This window comes from Macaca thibetana, chromosome 15 (genome assembly GCF_024542745.1).
Source record: "Macaca thibetana thibetana isolate TM-01 chromosome 15, ASM2454274v1, whole genome shotgun sequence".
NCBI lineage: Eukaryota > Metazoa > Chordata > Mammalia > Primates > Cercopithecidae > Macaca > Macaca thibetana.
Window position 1 is genome coordinate 49,949,650 of NC_065592.1, and position 21,639 is coordinate 49,971,288.

Below are 21,639 nucleotides of genomic sequence, written 5' to 3' on the forward strand. Positions count from 1 at the left end.
TTGGGAAGATTTACTTCACCAGACACCTTAGTAAAAGAAGCGTATCAGTTCCCTAATCTGTCAATGGTAGTCTTTAGATAACAAGCTGATTTCTGGTTTTCAGTCCAAAGTGGAAAGGATAACAAAGCCATGTGATTAAATCACGGCAACAGAAATATAATTATGATAATAATAATAGGTAAACTTTTCTAAGTGCTTAATATGTATCAGACACATTTCAAAGCACTTTGCATATATTTGCCTATTCAATCTTAATTACAAATCCATGAAGTTAGAACCATTACTACTCCCAGTTCATGAATGAAGTTCTGAAGAGTTTAGTTGTTTGTCCAAGAGAGCATAAATACTAAGGCATTACTTTTGATTTTTTTAAGACAGGAACTTTAGACTTTGAGCTACCATATATTTAGCACTTTCCTGAATTCACAGGGATATAAAACTAATTAAATCACTTTGAAAACTATTATGTGACATTTGTATGTACATTATAGTTAGTAATACAGTACTCTACTATAATATAGTACTCTATGACCTATGTTTGCCTTCCTCAATTGTGTAATGTCTGTGTCCATATGACTGGGATTGTTTGGAACTTCTAAAAGATAAAATGAATCATAACATTTGGAGACATAATTGCTCTCTCCTGAAGATTATCTTGTCATCTCTTTTCTATGTGCAGCAGCCCCGCTTCTCTTATGAAATAATCCATTCACCACCCAATATGGTTCTTGTTATGGAGGTCACGTAACCACAGTAACAAGCTTGTGATTAATTCGTGAACAATCGTGTGACCTCTGGTTACAGATACCGAGCTAGGAATGGACATGAAGTCCAACTTGGACCAGTCACAGCTTTTCCCGTTGATGTTATATATAAATAGTAGAGAAAAGTATCTGCCATTCCTCGGAAGCAAGTATATTAAGATAGTGCAACCTGGAGCTCCCTCTAAGCACAACCGCACACGATGCTATTATGAGGAAAACCAAGCAATGTAACATCTCCCCAAGCAAGGACCCCCCAAACTAGAAAGAAACCAAGGAAAAAAGGAAGGACTCAGACAAGGCTAGCTTGCTGAGTACATGAGTTTGTTACAACTTACATACAGGGCATTACTGGGTAGCAGCAGGACAACTCCAGTGATCTGTCCCACTACCTGCCTCTAAGTTGCTTTTAGGATAATTTTTCAGCTATTTGCCTACTGTGTGTAATGAAACTGTTTTTATTTTCATACGTTCTCAAATATGTATCGGGATGTTTAGGTTTTTAGGGACACCTATTCCTCCTCTAGGCACCATGGCCTAGAGGGTACATTTCTCATAACTCACCATAGAAAAGAAGTGAGGCTATGGATCTGATAATTAGCTTGATTTAATCATTACATATTATACACCTATATCAAAACATCATAGAGTCACACAGGTATGTAAAATTATGAATTCTTAATTAAATAATATCAATAAAAAGAAAAATTAAAATAAAATTTAAAATTCTTATAGGGAGGAAAAGTTGCTATGCAGTGTATAGAATAACATAATATCTTGGAAATTAAGAAAATGAAAGTTTAATTTTGTGCTACCAACTTATCCTGTGAGCTATTTGATGCTTGCTTGTTTTCAGTGATACAATCCATAATTCAAATTACAGAGTAAAGAATCATTAATTAATCCATTCTTTTATTTAGACACCTAGTTCAGTGTCCAATGTAGTAGTGAAAAACAGAATCCTAAACAAATAAGCTTTAAAATAAACTATTATAAAGAAATAATAACTAGTGTACATCAATCAGTTAAGTAATACTACATAAAAAATAGGAAAATGCATATGCACCTTTATTAGTTCTTCATTCAGGGATTTGTGAAGCATGAGTACAAAATAATGCAATGTATAATATCCTTTTCTGGTCCTCAATGAAGCATGCAAGTATTATTTTTTTCTCTCAAGCTATTGTTTTACCACAAGGAACAATCTTATCTAATTAGTGTTCATTACTATCTAAAAGTCAATAACTATCCACGGAACTGGGACTAAAAGAATCCTCAGATTCATTTCTAGAGAACATAATCAATGAATGCAAAGATGGGAATTTGAGAATTCATCTTTCTGGCAAATAAAATTTTATCACATGTAACTCATCCACCACAAGCTTGTATAGCTAAGCCCTTGACAGATTAAATGTTTATTGTCAAAAATTGATTGAGTCTGTTTTGAAAATTTAATCTAAATCATCTCTTAATTTGATTTTAGAAATATTTGTTTTTGTTATATTTTTTCTTAATTTCATCCTATGGCACATTTAGTTCCCAGTTGTATTTTTCAGAGTGTCATTAATCACTATAGAATAGAATACATTAGGCCTAGAATGAATGAACTATATCTATTTCTTTTTAAATTATGTTAACCCTTTTATATTAATAGGAAATGAGTTTTGTTGCAAAATTACATTAACAAATTCAGTGTTACAATATGAAATCAATGAACATTAACTAAAAATCTTGATCTCAGACATGCTGTAGCATTTGGAATTTTATTTCGACAACTCTTTTACTTGTAAAAATCTAGAGGTAAACCATTGATTACTAATGTCAGTGGCTTTCTTATTCAAATGAACAGTGAAAAAATATTCAGCCATTATTTACACAGAGCTTTCTGTCACTTAAACCATTTGCTAACTTGTTTCCTTTGAAATGTGTTTCACATTTACTCCTATGCTTAAATGTTTTCCATAAATCCTTTCTTATTCAAGCTCATTGAGGTTACCTCTCTTTTTGCTTTCTTGACATCAATACCAATCGATATTGCAACTCTTGATCATCTATATTGATGAATAATAACACAGGCAATCTAAACCAGTGGAAAATATCATATATGGTGCTTTGGAAGACAGTCCCCACAACAATTTTCTTATGGATGCTATTTTACACAGGTGATTAAATAAATTAAGCTGCAATCCTGTGACACAGAACAGTAATATATACTATTAAAGCAGACATGTCTCTTTGATTAGGATAGCTATTATAAAATTAAAATGCTTGCATATTAAATACTTTTACAAAATAAAGCATTGAAAATATGACAAACCTTGGCATAACGCATAAACTTCTGAAAATCCATGGTGCAAAGGAAAGAGGATATCATTTAGACCACTGAACCTCTTGACATTTGCAATAGAGCTTTGTCATTCCTGTGAACTTCTAGGGAAAAGTCATATTCTATGTATCGACTCACCCTAAATGTTCTCCTTTGGTGTCACGGATTTCATTAAACATCAGCATGACATACATAATCCTCTGCTATAAAATAACTCTTTTAATTTTACTAAAACTTGACACTCTCAGCAGGTCTGCAATTAGGAAGGAATACAGAAATGATGTTTATGTAAGTGTATCTGATTGTATCTCTACCATACTTATGACAGGTTATAAAAATTATAAGAATGATTTAAAAAATTACAAAATTTTGTTATTTTTAACAGTACTACACTGAACATTCTTATAGGTAAATATTTTTGTATGCACTTTTTTCTTAAAGTAACTATCTAAAGATTAATTAGATGGGTCAGATAACATAGATATTTTTAAACCTGTCTGTAATTATTATGTTCTTTTAATCCACTGGCTGTCTGGACATAAATAATTGGAATCTATCCTGACATATGGATAAACTGGCCCCTAGTGTTCTGTCAAAATAAGATTTTTGAGTTATTTTTAAATGCACAACAAGTTATTGTTGACCATAATCACCCTGATGTGACGATTATGCGTTGTATGCCTATATCAAAATATTGCATGTATTTCATAAATATATATACCTACTATGTACACATAATTTTTAAATACGATTTTTGAGACTATAGAATTTAAGATGTTGGCAAAATTATTAAATTAATTCAACCGTGAGGGTAGCCAGTGAGCTGATTATCTTTTCCCAGTTAATATCTCTCTAATTTATTACATACTTTGTTTAACTGCTGAGTCTCTGTAGTTGTTTGAAATATTAATAAACTAATCATGTTGTTATTAATTCTATTTTGTACAGAGAATGTATATAAAATATCAAGGTATTTAAAATTAATTTCTCTTAAAATTATACTAGAATTTGTCATTTGCCCACTTTGCATTTTGATTAACCTTCTACAAGTAACTCAGAGGCTTGAGTTTTTGAGGATGGATTAAGAGGATTCAAAATTACTTTACAACATATTAATTAGAGTATAAATTAGTATTATCATTTCTGATAGCTTAAAAATATATATGCCAACTGACCTATTAATCTTTAGATAGTGATTTTAAGAAAAAAAGTGCATATAAAAATATTTACCTATAAGAATGTTCATTACAGTACTGTTAAAAATAGGAAAATTTTAAGGAAAAGTTCAACCAAAAAGAGTAGGTTTAAATAAATTATGACCCAAGGGACTATTTTTCAATGATAAAAGGTAAAACTGTATATTCTATGAACTTGAATATATAAGCACATTTTATATTTAATATTTTGCAATAATTCTAAAAAAGTAATTTTTGAAACTCTATAAATATTATGAACTCGTTTAATATAAAATGTGAATATATAAATATTGGAATGTTTACTAATGTAAAGAGGAATAATTTCTAGAAGATATGTCTCATTTTAATTATCTATTTTTTCTATAATAATTATGATTTGTTCACCATGGAATTATGCCATATCTACATTTAAATTGTACAAGTTTACTAGAACTAACTTATTCTTCAGAGACAATGGTTTTCACATGCCTATCACAGTGAAGCATCTTACCAATGTTGACTTGCTAAATCTATCAGCCCTGATACCCCCTTTATCATTGGAATGCTAGTTATATGAAGTAACATATCCTGAGGTCTGGAGAATTTGATGCAATTATCCAGGAAAGGAATAAAAGAAGTGTTGGGTCAGTGAGGTGGTAAGGAAGATGATTCTTTGAGCAGTTGGAAGCATACAACTGTAGCACATTAAACAAGGCAAGAAGCAGGAAGACATTTATAAAGTGCTCGATTATACAGGACTACAGAAACTAACTGAACAAATTCAGATTTCATCCAAAAAGGAACCCAAAACTTCTAAAAGACTGTCAACAAGGAAGCAAAACCAAGCTGCATTAATTGACTTCTCTGTAGTGAACAAATTTGGAAATGAAGACATATACAGTAGGAGTCATGTCTTGTAGTGCAAGTAGAAGATGATATTAGGTCAGAGAAAAAATAAAAATAAATACATAAATATAAAAATATTAGGTTAGAGAAATTGGAAGCCATGGTGATTTAAATGCATAACTGAATTTTAAGATATATATATATATATAAAGAAAGAATAAACACAATGATAGATATCTTTATTTTAGTATTTTGATAATATTTTAAAGTTTATATATTCAAAAAATCATGGTTCAATTAAATGTCAATAAAAAAGAGCATTCATTGTCAGAATCCTTGAGTTCATAATTTTGTGTTAGGGTTGAAGACATATTTACTTTATAATTCATTTATTAAGAATTTACTACTAAATAACCCTAGGAACATAGAAGCAGTAATCTAGTAAATTCAAAACTTCATGATATTTTCTCAAATAATGAGTTGCATGTTTTAATTCATTAAGTCTATTGGTATGTGAGATTGTGCATTTAATGCAGACAATTTCTGCTGTATAATGAAGGTATTTGTATTCATTTAACTTTCCTACTTCAAAAGGTAGATTGATGAGTTTTTCAATGTGATTATCATTTAATTTTTCTTCCACATCTGTGAAAATAGAAATTGAAGTTCATACAGAACTTTAAAATAGAATTCTGGGTCACATTCTTTGATTCAGAGTTTTGCTTAGATTATGATGTAGGATAAATGTCTAAGGCATAAAGGTTTGTATAAATTAGACTTCAATTTGTTATTCTATCAAATGGTACACTAGACAATTTTTTTCAGCAGACTATTAACATTATTGGAATGTTGGATAAAAATATATGTATGAATGGTGTGGCAGGTTGATTCTAAAGGTAGATGTCGTTATCCCAACTCCTGATGTTCGTGCTGTTGTGTGATTATCTCCTTTTAAGAGTTCCTGTGATGTGCTTCTAACCAATAGAATGCAGCAGAGGTATCTGATTATGCATACATGATTAGTGATGGCATCTTGCTATAGTGTCTTCCTTTCCTTTTGTGGCTTTAAGGAAACAAGTGGCCATGTTGAGTGATCGCTCATGCCAAGAAAATTTGGACAACTTCTAGAAGCTGAAAGTAGCCTTCTGTTGAAAGCCAGCAAAAACCAAACAATAACAACAACAAAACAAGCAAAAAAACCAAACCAAAACAAAAAACAGAAAACAAACAAACAAAAACAAAAAACCTTCAACACCCACAAAGAAATGAATTCTGCCAACCACCTGAGTGAACTTAGTAGCAAATCTTACCATGGTGAACCTCAGCTAAGACTTCAGCCCTAGCCAACACTCACCTAGGTGGTACTCAGATTTCAAGCCAGAGAAGCAGTGAGAAAATAAATACCTGCTGTTTTAAGCAGGTATGTTTGGAGCAATGCTTTTGTACAGCAATAGAAACTAACAGGGATGGTTTGTGAGTATACTCAAGGGCAAATAAATGATGAGAATTCATCCTCCAACACAGCGACTCCAACTTAATAAGGTTCCTTTGGGCTGCCAGTCTGGAGAATATGTCAAACATGTTAACAGATAAAACAAAGTTGTTTTATATATGCTCCTTACGTTCTCAGTTGTAATAATGAGCACTCCAAATAGTAGGTTTGATTTAGATTGAAGTGATCCTTCCAGAAACAACTCTTTTTATTTAGCATTCTCTGGAAGGTGTGGCAGTAGAAATATATTTACTTAAAGATCGTTAACAAAGTATTTAGATCCTGTTGAGAGAAACAATCGTTCTTCATAAATGTTGGCAAATTTGTCTTTTACTACAACTATGTAAAGACAAAAATGATATAATCAAAGTCAGAATACTTGAAGACTTAGGAGAATACTTTCTATTTGGTAACATTTCAGCTTACATTGAGAAGAAAGGTAAATTTGGAATATAGAAGCACTGGGAGATTATCTGCCATGTGTTATTTGAGGCTTGATCATGTTTGTGTTCCCCAAATATCTTCCTCCTTCCCTTGATTTTTTTCTCTTAAGTTGATAATAAGTATGTTACTGACACTTCTTGAGATCAGTATCTACTCTCTCTCTCTTAATTCCACTGAAATCGAGCCTTTTATCTGATCATTAATATCTAAAAGTGATGATGAACATAGAAGTGGTGTCATTACATAGTCAGAGCAGAGAGCAAGTCTGTGGCCATTCCTGCAGTACAGAAGGCAGCATATTTAAGATTTTTTTTTTTTTTTTAAATACTTGACTACACACACGTTTTGGTATATATTGAAATTTATAACTTAAAAGCCAAATGGCCGTGTAAGTTCCACCCCTCCTCGCATTGGCTTACTACCTGTTAAGAATGTTTCTGGACCGGGCGCGGTGGCTCACGCCTATAATCCCAGCACTTTGGGAGGTCGAAGTGGGCGGATTTCCTGAGCTCAGGAGTTCGAGACCAGCCTGGGCTACACGGTGAAACCCCATCTCTACTAAAATACAAAAAGTTGGCTGGACGTGGCAGCATGTGTCTGTATTCCCAGCTACTCAGGAGGCTGAGGCAGGAGAATCCTTTGAACCCGGGAGGCGGAGCTTGCAGTGAGCCTAGATCGCGCCATTGCACTCCAGCCTGGGTGATAGACCAGAACTCCATCTCAAAAATTAAAAATAAACTAAAAGAAAAAAATAGAATGTTTCCTTATTTATGTGTTTTCTGACAATGAAAACGAACATTGTATTTTTCAAAATACTAAAAAGATCATTAACAACTAAAGAAAAACAAGTTCTGTGTTACTAAATTTTGGTTATCAAATCAAAGAATTGCATAGGTAAATCAAGATAGTAAACCACTGCTGTTTACAAAATCTTCTCGATGACAAGAAAAATATACATCTGAAAACAAATTTAGATCTCTATAGCCTTGTATGTAGTATATAATTGCAGATATAGTTACTAATTCTAAAAAGTTTCTTTATAATTTTAAAGTAAATTTTTATGTAACATTATAATATATCCTGAACATTTCCATATCTTTGAATTAACACATTATATTTACATACAAAATGTTTTCCAGATATTGTTTGTATAAAATATATTTGTATGTTTTTTGTGTCAGAAATTTATTTTATCTTTTTAAAATATCTAATTTTTTATAATTTATAATGATGAATATACATGCACAAAATGTCTAAATTATATAATATGAGTAACTTTGGGGGAAAATGCACACGTATGTGTTTTGTTAATTTTGAGCATTTTATGTATTTTAAAAAGTGAAAATTATGTATGTACACAAAACTGTTAAGTATATTGCCAAATTTTCATGGCCTAAAGTTTTTTTTCTTTTCTGATCATATAAATTCCTAGCCAGTTTTTGTCCTGTTTAATCTACAATAAAAAATATAAAGAATTATTTTCCTTTAACAACGAATTCTCAGGTTACTCTATGACAAAATTTATTCATATTGAAACATTATTTTTAAGCTATCTTCTTCTTTTGATATATATGAATTTTGTATATTCAGTGACAAACTGTTCTGGTTTGTCTGGGATTGAGGAGATTCAGTTTTAAAATTAGAACAGTCTTGGGCAAAATCAGAGAATTGATCAACTTATTTCTATATGATTTTTTCCTCAGTATTTTGTGTCAGAAACTTCTCCCTATTCTCTAACTTTCAATTCCCTCTTTTTCTTGGATGTATAACTGGATTATATTTTCTAGCACCTTATACAATTAAATGAAGCCATGTATGCATAATAAGTGAAAGTAATGTGTCCTCATCCAGGCCTTGTGCATTGAAATAGCTCACACATGTTCCTTCAGGTCCTGCTTCCCTTTTGTCTGACCAGGGTGAAGAAAGCCACAGTAACTGTAGAAGTCACATGCTGGGTGGCATCTTGGGCAGCCTAGATTCCTGAATGACTGTGTGGAGCTTCCCTTCTGACAAGAAACACAGCTTTGGACTGTTGTGCAAAAATAAACTTCTATTTTATTTGAACTAGTATGAATTCTGAATTGATCTGTCATAGTTGCTAGAGTTAAAATGCCCAATACATTGTTTCAATATTTAACAATATTTGCTTAGTTACAAAGGTCATCACTAAGCTGCTAATGAGGTTTATGTATGTGGAAGAATGATCTGAGATTGTCATAGCTATTTTTGGAATCACATATGTTATTGCATAAAGCAAATTAAAAATATTAGGTAAAATTGGGGGGAAAAAAAACTATTGAGATAATTGGAATTAGTCCAGATTGCCAAAGGTTAAAAGAAGTTTTATTTTATGTGAGAGAGATTAAAAAATCACAGTGGAACTTTTGTTAGTAGTGGTGATGTTAAGAGTAATTTAATAGACTGAAATAATTGGCATCTCAGTTTTATATATTTAATATATTTATTTTTAGGATCATCCTTCACAATTCTAACTGGATCTTTTATAACTTGACTGTAAAATTATATTTAAATTTAGTCATTCAAAACTCAAAAACAATACCTTATTCATTTCTAAAAGTAAAATTGATTAAAAGTAAAATGTGTTCTCAAAGCCTCCTGCTGAATGTCACAGACATACTATAGCCACGGAAAATTTAAAAATTAGAAAAAAAATTCAGTGAACAAAGATGGATCTAAAATGAATCAGAAAGAATGTTTTCTCATTACACGAGGAGAATAAGGGGCAATTCATGGGTTAAAAATTAATAAAGATTATGCTGGTATACTTAACTTATGTCAGATAAAATGAAGGTATTTGTAGGGGGAATTGACAATATTAATCTTTTAGCTTCAATTTTCATTAAATAAAAGATGTGAAATAATAAAACTTTCCAAAAATAAAGTTGGCTGTGCTTCCAAATCATAATCAATGCTTGAACTTATTTATTAAATTATAGGTTTAAAGCTATTATTTTAAATGCAACAGTTTCCTGCTAGAAATCAGTTTAAATTTTTTCTCGCAGCTTTATTAAGGCATAATTGACAAATAAAAATTGTATATATTTATGATGTAAAAAATGATGTTTGAAAATATGTATACATTGTGAAAAGATAACTTACACATCACACCACATAATTACCTACTTTTTGTTTTTGAAAACACATTTAAAATCTACTGTTTTAACAAATTCTCCGTATAAGTTACAGTATTATTAACTAAATTAACCAGGCTGCATATTAGATCTCCAGAACTTACCCATTCTGCACCACAGAAACATTAAACCCTTTATACCTCTGCACACACACACACACACACGCACACATTCTTTTTAATTTTCATTCATTGACGAACACTTATGTGGTTTTCATGTGTTGGCTACTGTGAATAATGCTGCAACAGATATTAATAAAAATGGGAGTGCAGCTAAAAATTTGACATACTGGCTTTATTTCTTTTAGAAATATATCCACCAGTGGGATCGTTGCAGCATGCAGTAGTTCTATTTTTAATTCTTTTGAGGGGCATCCATACTGTTTACATTCCCACCAACAGTGTACAAAAGTTCCTTTTAATCCACGTCCTTGCCTGCATTTGTTATCATTTTTCTTTTTGATATTAACTATTCCAACAGGTGTGTGGTAACATCTAGTTGTGATTTTGATTTACATTTCCATGATTATTAGTGATGTTGATTATTTTTCGTATACCTGCTGGCATTTCTGTACCTCCTTTGAGAAATGTCTATTCAGACTACTTGCCCATTTTTAATTGGGTTGTTTTCTTACTATTGAATTGTGTGGGTTCCTTACGTATTTTAAGTATCAATCCCTCATTAGATGTATGGTATGCAAATGCTTTCTTTCATTCCATATGTTGTCTCTTCACTCTGTTGATTGATTCTATCGCTGTGCAGAAGCTTTTTAGTTTGATGCAGTCCCATTTGTCTATTTTACCTTTTGTAGCCTGTACTTTTGGGGTCATATCCAAAATTTATTGCCCAGCTATTGGCAAGAGGCTTTTCCACAACATTTTTTTTCTAGTAGTTTTACAATTTCAAGTTTTACATTTAAGTCTTTAATCCATTTTGAGTTGATTTTTGTATATGGTGTGGACATAAGTGTCCAATTTCATTCTCCTGCATATGGATATCCATTTTTCTCAATATCATTTATTAAAGACACTACCCTTTTTTCACTGTGTCTTCTTGGCATCTTTGTCAAAGATCAATTAACTCTAAATGCATGGATTTATTACTAGTTTCTCTGTTCTGTTACACTGATTTACATGTCTGTTTTTATGCCAGTATCATGCTGTTTCGATTACTATAGCGTTGTAGTATATTTTGAAACCAAGCAGTGGGATGATCCCATCTTTGTTTGTCTTGCTCAGGATTGCTTTGGCTATTTGGCATGTTTTGTAACTCCATGGGAATTTTAGAATTATTTTTCTACTTCTATGAAAAATACTGTCAGTATTTTGATAGGTATTGCATTGAATCAATAGATATCTTTGGTAGAATAGAAACGTTCACAATATTACTTCTTCCAATATATGAACACAAAATATCTTTTCATTTATTTGTTTCTTATTCAATTTCTTTTATCAATGTTTAATTAATTTTAAGTGGTTCAATTATTTAATTAACTTGATATTGCAATACTGTATGTATTTTCAATAGTTTTACATTTCTAATGTCATTAATGTGATCTATTTATAACTGAGGAAGAGATACAGATTCAACTTCTTTTACTTTTTAACATCTTCAGAAAGTAGAGCATTTGCTCTTTTATGGGTCTGAATTTTAGCATACCGGGATTCCATGGTTACAGAAAGCATCTCTACTTTTATTTTTCATATTTCTTATTCATAGTGTGTTGCACCTTTTCCCAAGATGGTTCATCACCAAAACTTCATTCCAATGCCTCTGGACAATCCAGGGAAATATTATTAAAAATCAAATCAGAAAATTCCTACCGCTTTTATACTTGGTATATAAGAACTTTAATACTTAATACTTCTTTTAACCATAAATTGGCAACACTAATAAAATGCAAAGCAAAACAAAACATATTGCTAGAGTTAGTGATGTTGGGGGAGAACCATAGGCAGTAAAAGTCAAAGAAATTAATACCCCTGAATAATAGCTGAGTTTGAAAATAAAAGTTTTAGAAAAAGATTTGCTTTGAATTCTCAATGAGGTACAATGTGATATTGCTTTTGTAAAAATAGAAGTCTAACATAAGAAGAAAGCAAGCAGGAATGCAAAGACATAAATCTGAGAAGCAGATTGCAGCAGGAAATAACTTGCTTAATTAAAAATACAATACAGAGAAACAAAAAATGTAAGAAGGACTATACTTCCTATTGACAACCATAAAATCTTAAAAGGAAACAGAAGAAATGGAAATAGAAATTTTAGAAGGTAATCTTTATTAATTCCCTCAGAATTATTACAGTAAAAGACAAATACAAAAAGAGAAACTAATAAAAACCAAGGATTACTGAGAAGAGGACCTAACTACAAATAAAATTGTCCAATAAATACACAAAACAAACAGATAACACAAAATAAATCAAAGCTAAGACAAAACAATAATGTCTCTATGCTAAAGATGACTTGAAGTTCTAAGGCAAATGTATTCATTTTATTTCTGGCAAAATTAATGCAGAATTAATGGAGTCTGGCAAGATGCTTGAATTCTGAAGATTTGAGAAATAATCCCCCATAATCACTCAAGCAGGTAAAGAGATTTAACAAACAAACAAAAGTAACAGAAGTAGAATTAATTTCCTTTTTTTCTGGTAAATAGTATATTCCAGCCAGCAGTATTTACAAAAGTTTCTTTTAATAGTTCTAAACAAGAGACAGATACCTTTATGTCAGTATGTAACTACTGTTTCTACTATATCTCTGAATGTTTTCAACAAACTCTATCAGTATGGCAATACTGGCCTTCGGCAAGTTTAAACACGTCAAGAGTCTTTCTGCGTCATGATCTTTGTACTATTTTCTTTAACTGAATCATTCTTTCTACAAACAGACACATTGCTCATTCATAGCAACCATTTAGATCTCAGCTCAAACATTACCTTTTGAAGACTTTCATGAATATCCATCAAAAGAGCATCACCTGTTACTCATTTCTTTGTTTTATTTTTCTTCTTAGGACTTATCAATAGCTAATAGCTTATTATATTTATTTTCTGTTTTTCATAGAAGACAAATTTTGAATGTTTACAGTTATATCACCAGTTTACATAGTACTTGGGAAATAGTAAGACTCAATTAATCTTTGCTAAATAAATAAATGAATAGGAAATATATGGATGGGGGAATCCACCAAATGAATTTGAATACAGACTGACTCAAACTTCTATTTTACATAAAAAGTAAATAGATGGCCTGAAATTAAGACAGCATTTAGAATTGATACTGCTAAAGACCCTCATGATAAAAGTAAGTAAATTTGAGAATAAAATAAAGATTTATCAAAGAAACCACTGACTAGCATGGGGATATGAAGCATTAAAGGCTACAATTAAGTGAACATAGGAACATTAGAAGTTAAAAATTCATCAATGAATTTTCTTTTCTTTTTTTTTTTTTTTGACCTTTGAACTTTTTATTGGCCTCCTGCCCTCCAAAGAGAACCTGCTTCTGCTGGCTTAATGTCTCAGAACTTTGGTGTCCTTGGTTTCAGACACCCTTTTGCAATCCACTTTCTAGCGGGTGGCAGTCTTTCGGATGGCTTGTATGGAGTTAGTTGCTGCTGTCCAGGGCATCACCAAGGCTGAAATCCTCACTGTCTTCCAGCAGGCGGCAGTAGGTAGTGATCTCAGCCTCCAGCTTGACCTTGATATTCAGCAGGGCCTCTTACTCCTGGGCCTGGCATTACCCCTCTGCCCGGGTCTGTGCCAGCTCCGACTCCAGGTGCAGCAGGATCCTGTTGAGCTGCTCCTTCTGCAGGGCTTAGCAGGCCTCCACCTCCCTCAGGCTATTTTCTCAGCTGGCCTTCATATTTCTCATCAAGTCCAGGTCGATCTCCAAGGACTGGACTGTATGTCTCAGTTCCATGAGCGTCACCTCAGCAGCTCCAACCTCAGCAGATTGAGTAGTGACCACTGTGGTGCTCTCCTCAATCTGCTGAGACCAGTACTTTTCTAGATCCTCTCGGTTCTTCTGAGCCAGCTCATCATATTGGGCTCGGATGTCTATCATGATCTTGGTGAGATCCTGAGATTTGGGGCCATCTACCTCCACGGTTAACCCAGAACTGCAATCTGGACTTGCAGGCCTTTTACTTCCTCTTCACGGTTCTTCTTCATAAAGAGCAGCTCCTCCTTGAGAGCCTCGATCTATGTCTTCAGCTGCAGCCAAGTGACTTTGGTGTCATCCATGACCTTGTGGAGCCCCTGGATTTCTCTCTCCACAGACTGGCACATGGCCGTCTCTGTCTCATACTTGACTCTAAAGTCATCAGCAGCAAGACCAGCATTGTTGACCTGCAGAACAATGTGGGTATTGTCCACAGTATTTGTGAAGATCTGAGCCCTCAGGTCCTGAATGGTCTTGAAGTAATCACCCCAGTCTCTGACCTGGGGTCTCTTCTTCTCCAGGTGCACCCTATGTTTGCTCTCCACCCTCCAGTTCGGTCTACAGGCTCCTCACTCTGTCCAGGTAGGAGGCCAGGCGGTCATTCAGGCTTTGCATGGTCTCCTCCTTCTGGAAGCCTCCCATTCCTGCCACATCCTCCAGGCCATCCCCGCGGCCAGGCCCCCGGGTCCCAAGCTTCCCTGGAAACTGGTGGAGTGGGACACAGAGATCTGGCAACCAGTGGCCCCAGCACCTGCATAGACGCTGAGCGCCTTAGCTGTATGCCTGGACAGAACCCAGGGGCCGGTAGTTGGTGACAGTAGAGTGAGTGGTGAAGCTCATGCTGTCTGGGAAGGAGAACAAGAGGACAGGACCCAGGCTCTGCTGATGACCGAATTTCCTGTCTTTTTAGTATGCAAGTTTTGTTGCTGTTGTTGTTTAGTAAATGGATGTTGAATTACTTTTTTTTTTTTTTTGCATTTAAGTTGGTTATATAGTTTTTCATCTTCACATTGTGCATTAAATGTCTTTGTTTTCTGTTTTTAAACTGTTTTAGTTATCTTGTAAAGCTGGACATGTAATTCAGTAATAACATTATTATGTGTATTCTGGAGAAATGATTGTCTATGTTCCCCCAGCGATGTGCACAGTAATGTTCACTAACATTTGTATATAATCACTTCTCTGCAAAAGTGTGGAAAACAGTTTGCACATTTATCAAACATGAAATGGAAAAACAATTTTGTTATTGCTACACAATGAAACACTAAATCTGTATGAACTACAGCTACATGTGTAGAAGTGGAGAAATTGCAAACATATTATTAAGCACATCTAGCTAATTGCTGAATAACACATATACTATGATTTATCTTTATAATTTTTAAAGTTAGTGATGCTAAGCAAGTAGGTAGCAAAATTATAAAGAGTTGAAATAGGATTATAAAAGTATTTGCAATAACATTTAACATTCGGAAGAGAAAGGAGGTAATACTCTAAGGGCAGGTAGAGAGAGCTGAAGGCATGTACTGGTGATCTGCTAATTCTGAAGCTGGATATAAGAGCGATAACTTTATTGTCTTTGAACCATTCCTATACATTTATATACTTTTAAAAATTAAATGTATATATCACAATTAAATACTTTAAAGAATAAATGTATAAATATATAGTTGACTACATTAAAGCAAAATTTTATTTCCATTAGGAAACAAAAAATGCAGATACTGTAGAAAACTAACATTTTAAAAATAGACAGATACTTTTTTTGCAGGAATAATCCATTCTAACTTTTTCTTTGACATTTTATTATGGGGTTATTATATACCATTTATTTATTACTTGCTTTTGCCAGTCTCTCTCAACACAGAATACCCAGCCCATAGTATATTGCCTGCTAAATAGTAGTTGCTCAATAAATATTTGTACATTAACGAATGGAATAATGCATGAAAAATGGTGAAATGCAGGTGGAGAATGGAGAACTTACATAATATCTTCAACTTATCCTTACACTGAGTGTTACACACCATTATTTAGGAATATTTAATTTTTCCTAACCAAGGACGTATGTAATACAAGCAAACTGCATTGCATCCTGTAGTCACAAAATGAGCAACAGCAACAAAAAATCAAAAATATTTTGGGAATAAACTGAAAGAATAAGCTTACTTATTTGGCTGACTCTTCGCAGATGCATTTCATAGTTCTCTTTGAATTATAGCCCAATTTAAAGGAGACATTAACTTTCTGCAATGTCTGCAAAAATGTCTTTCTGCCATAAAACATTAAAACATCCCACATTTTCCTGGGGGAAATATTATTTCTTAATTTGTTATTGCAATAACAGAGACCATAGCTATGAGTGATCATCTCAGAATGGGGAATAAAATTACTGATACTTTTTATAATTTCCTGTAATGATAAATGCCTTGCCAGTAGAGTGGTTTTATCCCCTTTCAACAGCAGCATCAACTCGTTGCACTGCTTATCTTTGTCAGAAATATTCAAATGGCATTTGCACATATACTATAATTTCAGTTTAGAATCTCAATGAAAAACATAGCTTTATTTAGTTCTGGCAATGGTTAAACAGCTATGATACAATTTCAGAAAGGTAATTCCATAATGCATTCTTTAGTTTTGTATTAGGAATTCTTCAGTCTCTCTAAATCTGTAAAGAAGAAACTACAGCTGAAGTATACTTTTCAACCTTCCTCTCTGCCTTACAGCAAATAATGAATTAAAGTACTGTGGAACTGAACTGCCAAGAAATTGAAAGCTGCTTGCAACTACCACATTAACATCAACATTACCAGGAATGAAAAGGCAGACATAAATAAACCTGGCCACATTATGCTAATTATATATTTTCTAAATATACCAAAGCATTAGTGTCATGTTACTGTTTATATATCACAAGGCACTTATCCCATCTTCAAGAAGGCTTGCTGACTTATATAATGTAGATGAGAGATATGACCATAGATTCTAGTATTAAGTATTGATTGCTAACTCTAGACTAGCCTACATAAGGAGGTAGAAAATGGACATCTAGTGAACTGGTAGTGAACGTGCTTCTCTCCCTCTGGTTATTCCCTTGTTTGAGTTTATACAATATGTAGGTTGGTGCAAAAGTAATTGCAGTGTTTGTCATTAAAAGTAATGGCAAAAACTGCAATTACTTTTGCACCCATCTAATAAATTTTCAAAATATTTATTTAGAGGGCAATTAGGGAGAACATGGTGGTGTCTCTTTCTAAGCAACTCCATCAAATAGATCTGACTCTTTGTAGGGAAGACTTTAAATAAAGGCTGAGAGTTAATAAAAAGCATTCTAAGACTCCAGGAACTGAAAGGAGTGTTTCAGAGTCTAACAGAAGAATAAAGAACATTCAGTAACAACTCAGCATTTTGAGGGTTTTCTAATTCTTGACCTGCCTAACCCAATGGTTCTACCAATAGCCTTGCAGATATCTCACAATGAAAATAAAGCTAGGGGACAATAAGAGGACAAGAGCATACTTGAGCCCCTGAGCTTATAGGAAACCAATATGGGCCTCCCACAAAAAAACAGCTAAAGAGGAAGAAGTAATATATGTCTGATTAGAACTGAGGTCTCACATAAATGCGACGAAAGTTACTGGTAAACTTGGGCTGCTGTGGCCTGAGGGAATTTGTATTGGACTTACATTATTATGTATAACCATAATCATATTCAAAAGCTATTAAACCAGACTACAGTAATTAAAAGCTTATAATAATTGGATATATTTGAATTTTGCTACAATTTAAATATATATATTTTTATCTGAGAATGATGCAAATTCATGCAACACATTAAATGTTGGAGATTTGTAGACTTTAAGCAAATTTTCTTCATCATACTTAAAGATTTTCTTTACACATTTGGAAGATTCAAGAATATTTCAAACATACAGAAAACGATATAAAATAATATGAAAACACCTATGTATTCACAGCTACAATTTTTCAAATATTTATATATTAACTTCAGATCTATTTTGTAAAACAATAAAAATACAGGGATTCCATTAAAATACATGGAACCTTATTCTCCATCCTTTCTCCCCAGAGTTAACTACCATTTTAAAGTAAGTAAACTTCCTTGTGATCTTTTTATGTTACCCATATTTCTATATTTCTATAAAATTACAGTATTGGGACACTTGTTTTAATATGTTGCCTAGGTGACAGATACCTTGGTCTTTCTACTTTTATTTGGAACAGGGCATTTTCTGTTCATAGAAAAGGACTGAGCTCATCCATCAGCTGGAAGTCCTGAAGACTTGATACCCCTAGAGCAACCCTAAACAAATGGGAAGTGGGTGTTGGTAGAAAACACAAGATTTAGTCACTTTAGATTTTGAGTCATATTCCACAACAGTTCTGTAGGTACCCAGAGGAAGTGAGCAAGAGTTTGCTACATCAGTAACACACACTTAACGTACCTCATATTGGTTTTCTTCCCTTTTATTCTTTCTTAGGTCCCCACTCTTTCTTCTTTCTGTGTGTATCTTTCAAGCAAACTACTTGCCCCCCAATTTTTGTTTGATGGTTTACCTTTTGGGTATCCCCACTGTGAAACATGAAGTCTAACAGGCCCTTTATGCATTTATTTCCTTGATTTTTTCTAGTAATTGTTTCATCCCAGGTTGAACAAAAGTTCTCTGAGAAGCAATTTGGAGGAAAGACACTATATTCCAGTAAACAGTTTGAAAACCAAGGAGATACAGCCTTTGGTGTAAAATCAAGGTGCATTCTAGAAAAAAAAGAAGAAGGTTCACGTTTTACACCGAAAGTTCCTGCCTAGGTTTCCAATCAGCTTCATTTACAGAAAAGAATTGAAACTCACTTAATACTAATTGTTCAGCACAGCTGAGTTCTAATCGGTTGGCTTCCATGGCTCAAACCAAAAGTCTTTGTCAGATTTTTCTTTCAAATGACCCATGTGGATGGGGGAGTTCTGGCTGCAGTTGATCATGGCACCAACAAAACAGGAACTGATTTGTCCTGGCCAAAGAAACGGAGGCCCTGTGATACTTTTACAACGTCCTGCCGAGAACACAAAGTATGTGACCACTTCCTCACTCCTACATGGCCACCTAGGTCTGTTTTAACTTTGAGCACCTCAGTTAGCCAAGAGAAGTCCATTTTGTCTGTTGGCCAGATGGCACACTTTAATATAAAGACACAAAAATAGCAATTGCACTGACTCATTTGATATTCTGGGATAAGGAATGTTAATTTACATCTCTGCTTGTTCTGATCTCACATATACTCTCTGTTGCCTTCCTCCATGACATGTACCTTATCAGACATGGCAAGCTCTCACCCCTATGCCTTTGCCCATGCTGTTGCTGTTACCTCTTGCCTGGAATGATCTTTACCACTGTCACTGCAGTCCTACTCCTCTTTCAAGATTCTGTTGAAAAGTTAAATCCTGAGACTTTCCTCGTTAACCTACTGTCGAATCTGAATTATAATCTCTTCAAAATTTCCATAATACTTTTTCAACTATTAGGACTGACCAGAATGTTTGGTTTGAAACACTACCACTTGATTACATACCTATGCTTAGTTTATCAATTAATTGATAGCATAAGCTGTGCCTTGGTGATACTTGTCTGTATAATTATTGTCTATGTTATATAAATATTTGCATAATAAACCAATAATAATCGAATAAAATTAAATCCATTTTTAAAGTTTGTAAATTAATTTTGTAAACTAGAATTAACTAAGTAGACTTGATAGATAAATTGTGATCAAAACTTTTGAATTGTATACAGTACTTTTTGTTATTCTGAAAAAGTGACATGTGGTAAAATGTAAATCATATTGTTTGCACAAGAGATAAATATGATAGATTGTAAAACTGTAATTGCTCATCTTTTCTAATAGCTACATCCCACACCCCTGTTTTTGCTTTGTCAGGTGCACTGAGTGCATCCTCATTCCTAGATTGTGGATTTAGCTAAGTTATTTGCTTTGGACAAAGGCATCTGTGTAAAAATGACAATGAATTAGTTATACAGCAAGGCAATAAGAGGACACACATAATTCTGGAGTGTTTGTGTATGTGTTTGTTAGTGTGTGCTTGTGCATGTGCACTTTTGCCATTACCACCAAAACAGTTCCCTTTGGGTAATCGCCATTCCAGACCCTGAAGGAGACACATGGAAAAGACAAAAGGTATTTAGAGCCATATTCTGGAGAAGAGAAACCCCAGCTGAGAGCAGGCTGTCAAGCTTCATCTCCAGGAGAAATCCTAGCAGTAGTTCCTATCGTGTAAAAAAAAATGTGAGTCTAAAAATATAGCATGATACAAGAATAAGTTAATTGTTAATACTATTCTCCTATTTTTTTTCAATTTTACATTATAGTTGAAATTGTCTGAAGGTTCAAACGTGTCCGCCAGGTTGTATTTTCACTATTTTGACACAGACCCTCAAAAATGATGAATTATGAGCTTCAATGACTTCCACCTACAGTTGAGTTCAATGAAAACAATAATTAAAAAAAAAATATCCAGGTACTAGGGGAAAGGAAAAGTATCAATTATTTCCCATTGACCCACAGTTATGAGCTTATCACAAAACCAGCTGCATTCCACTCAAATAATTTAGACATGCCTCTGGCACTAAAAAACTAATTACCCTTTTTTTTACACTTAATAAATCACATAAATCATAATGTTTAATTTTGTAGCAGAATATTTCATCTCATACATGGTAAAAAAAAAAAAAAAAGTGACTTTCCTCAGCAGGAAAACAACAGAACTAGTATTAGTAAATAAGAAGTCACTCATCTCTACATTCACAATATTAGATTATTATATTGTTTTGGGCACTTGAGTTTTATGTTTACAAACTCTACATCTTTCTTTCAGGTATACTTCTTTATTAAAGGTAGGATGTAACTATACTTCAAAAGTGAAAGCATAGAAACATTTAAGACATATACCCAATTCAAGCCAAACAATGCTGTTCAACTTGGTCTCTGTAGACTCATTTCTGCATTTCAAAATAAGGCAACCATAGACCTTTAAAACATAGTTGTGAGAAAGTGGCAGTCAAGCTTTTAAAATCCTCTATGAAGGAAGCTGAGTCTATAGTTTTCTGCTACTTGGGTTTCATATGAGTTTGAAAGATACACCATCATGTAAAGTTATTGTGAAGTTTCAAACTATTTTAAAAATCTAGAAATATTTCAATTTGGGTTATCTTCTTATTGTTTATATTCACGATTTTAGAAAATATTTATAATTATGCAAAATAAAATTTGTTATTGCTGAAAGAAAGACTATATATGATCCTAACATCTTGGGGTTGCAGAACATATAACAGGTTATATTATGAAGTTTTAACACATTTTTCTATCCCAGTGGTCAGCAAACTACAGCCTGCAGATCAAATCTAGGCCACTCCCTGTTTTAGCCAAGTATTAAGGGAATACAACCACAACTATTAAGTTAGGC

The 21,639-nt window shown here is 33.3% G+C and overlaps 1 pseudogene; it reads right to left on the reverse strand.

Annotated features, from left to right (window-relative positions):
- Nucleotides 1-13,711: 13,711 nt before the first annotated feature.
- On the reverse strand, nucleotides 13,712-14,981 carry LOC126936834 (keratin, type I cytoskeletal 18-like; annotated as a pseudogene).
- Nucleotides 14,982-21,639: the final 6,658 nt, after the last annotated feature.